Genomic DNA, 3300 nt, shown 5'->3' with positions numbered 1-3300 from the left:
CCCCATTTCTCACCATTTTTCCCCGTTTCTCCCCATTCTCAGTGCCTGTGACCCACAGAAGGATGGCAGGGAGGTGTCCCAGGGGTAGCTGATTTGACACCGACCTTTTCCCGTGCTGGGTTCAGATAAACCTCGAGCAGCAGCAGCAGCAGCAGCAGCAGCACCGGTGGGTGGGCGTTTGCAGCCCCCGTGAAGAAACCCAGGAGGTTTTTTGTCCCACCGAATTCTGCCTGGCGGGTTTTCTCCAGCCAAGCCTTTAAAACCCAGGAGACTCATCATTTGTAACGATATTCATAAATTTGTGTTGCAGGCTGCTTTTGGTGTTACTGAGAGCACGGTACGATCTCCTGGAGGGGCTCAAATTGAGGAGTCAGAACCTTTCTGGGCAGTCACCTGGCGCTCTCCGAGCTCTGCATCTCCCCAGGTATTTGGGACAGGGATGACGGACAGCTCTCACCCACAGGAGTTTATCAGAAGCTGAAAAAGTACAAAGCCTTGTTGTTCGTGCCTTTGTAAGCACCTCTGTACAGTGAATTTTACAAGATTTTTTTTAGATTTTTCTTTTTCCCAGAATTTGTTGCTTTTTCCAAAAGCAGTGCGTGCAGCACGTCGATTCCACTCGCCTTGCGGTGAGGAAAACAAGCTTCAGCCGGGAGAGGAAAAAGAAACAAAATGTGTTGGCTGAGTAGGTCTGGGTTTTTAAGAGACTCAAGTTCCCTCGCTCTCGGGGAAAAGAAAAATCCTGTTTGTGAAGTTGTGGAGAATTGGAGACTTCCCTTCACAACATCGCTGATGAAATCTTGACGGGATTAGGTTCGCTGTAATTTAAGCTGAGTTTTAGAGAAGAGCTGCTGAGTTAGTGCCAAAGCTCGCCTTATAACAGAGATTTGTAACTGGCTCATGTCTCTATCCAGACACCTCCTAACTGAGACATCTGACACAAACCCAGCTACCTGTGCGCTGTTAAAGTGATAAAATGCACAATGGGTGTAAGGATTGTAATATATGGTTGTATAATTCGTGTTTCATTGTATATGTATATAAGCAGTAAGAGGAAATAAAAGCTGGTTACAAATATCAAACACACGTGCACAGCAAGAAATTGCGACAGGACAGGCAGGAGCTGGAGGAGAAGGGTAATTTGCAAAAGAACAGAATGGCACCAAAGAGAACAAGACCCACACAGGGAAGATCAGCGTACTAACGACTCGGTGATTTTCACCTGGTACCGGACTGATCTGATTCTCAGGAACATACATTTCAATACCCGGTTCTCCTAAAACCACTCAAACCTTCCCTCGCTTCTCGGAAATCTAGTTAACAAACCTACAGCAAATATGAATATGCAACAAACCCTAAGAGAAAAAATCTGTACAGCCTCAGCTGCAGAAACTGTATAAAAAGCCTCTCCTCCAAAGAACAAACGTGAACTTGGGGGAATCAGTGCGACAGAAGCTGATTCAGAGTTCACCCAGCGCCAATCCCCGGGCTCGGCACTGACAGCGATTGTGATTGTTTCCATAACTAAATTTTACAAATTTTTCATTAAAGTTATTATTGGTTCTATTTAATTTATAACAGGATTTACATCAACTGAGACATCTGACACAAACCCAGCTACCTGTGCGCTGTTAAAGTGATAAAATGCACAATCGGTGTAAGGATTTACATCAGCTGAGACATCTGACACCCAAACCAGCTACCTGTGCGCTGTTAAAGTGATAAAACGCACAATCGGGTGTAAGGATTTCTGTCCCTCACTCTTTGTGCGAGCTGTAAAACCTCACCGTGTTGTACCCTCGCTCGGGTGTTTCCCAGCCCAAACGTGTCCGTGTTTCATTGTCAGTCCCCCTGAGCAGGAGGAGCTGGATTTTAAGGATTTCAGGATTCAGCCAGGTCCTGTGAGAGGGATGAAGCACAGAGGAGTTCAGGCAGGAGCACCGTGGCTCAGAGAGGAAAAGCCATTTCTCCTTAGTGCCAGGACAGCTCCCTTCTCACCTGGTGTTTGTCACTCCGGCTGTTTTGTGCTGGCTGGGATGCCATCCTCCGCCGGACACAGCAAGGTCAGGGCTGGCACTGACACTGTGCTAACAGCGAGCGCAGAAAATGCATTTCACAGCGTCCCAAGCCAGTGCAGTTTGAGACCTGTGAATGGATCTGTTCCTGGCAGGTTTCTCTATTATTTTTGCCAGTTTCTGCCCCAGGGGGACGCGAGCAGGGCGCTGTCAGCAGAGCGGAGTGCCTGTGAGCCCGGGCTGGAGGGAGGTGTCGGTCAGGTTGGAGGGAGGAGTCACGGAGCACACACAAAGCGATGGGGCCGATCCCTTCGCTGCCGAGGCTGGTTCCGGCTCTGGTCAGCCTCGGCGAGGTCCGTCCCCATCCCGCGGCACAGCCCGCGGGGTGAGCGGGGAGAAGAGCACTGGTTTCAGGAGCTCAGTCCCGAGTGCGGTGTCCCCAGCGATGGGGTGACACTGTCCCCGGGTGTCGGCGGGACGCCTCTGCCCTGTTCACTTGGGGGTACCCGCGGTGAGCCCCGCGCTCCGGGCGCGCTTTGTCCCCGCTGTCACACACAGGCTGTGCCCGGAGCCACCGGCAGGGGGCAGCGCTGCCCGCCGAGCGCGGCCCGGGAGCGCGCCTCGGGACAAGGCTCGGGAGCGCGGATCGGGACAAGGCTCGGGAGCGCGGATCGGGAGCGCGGCCCGGGAGCGCGCCTCGGGACAAGGCTCGGGAGCGTGGATCGGGACAAGGATCGGGACAAGGATCGGGAGCGCGGATCGGGACAAGGATCGGGACAAGGATCGGGAGCGCGGATCGGGACAAGGATCGGGAGCGCGGCTCGGGACAAGGCTCGGGAGCGCGGCTCGGCCCCGGGCCCGCCTTCCGCCGCTCGGGACGGGCATGTGGGAGTGCTGCTGTCCTCCTGTCCTGTCCTCCTGTCCTCATGTCCTGTCCTGTCCTCCTGTCCCCTCACGTGTGCGTTCTCCTGTCCTATCCTTGTGTCCTCCTGTCCTCGTGCCCTCCTGTCCTCTCACCTGTGCATCCTCCTGTCCTTCTGTCCTCTCACCTGAGAGTCCTCCTGTCCTGCTGCATGGAAACCAGGCCTATTTATTTACATTTATTCACATTTATTCACATTTATTCACAGCTGCTGTGCTCCCAGCCCTGCTGCAGACACACGGGGACCTTTTCCTACACCATCCTCATCACCCACAGCTTCTGTCCCAAAACCATCCCCCAGCACCCTGTGAGCCATCCCCCCTGACACCGCGCTGCTTCACTCTGCCTCGAGAGGTGGCACGG

Source organism: Parus major, chromosome Z, assembly GCF_001522545.3.
Source record: "Parus major isolate Abel chromosome Z, Parus_major1.1, whole genome shotgun sequence".
Lineage (NCBI taxonomy): Eukaryota > Metazoa > Chordata > Aves > Passeriformes > Paridae > Parus > Parus major.
This window is presented reverse-complemented; position numbering follows the sequence as displayed.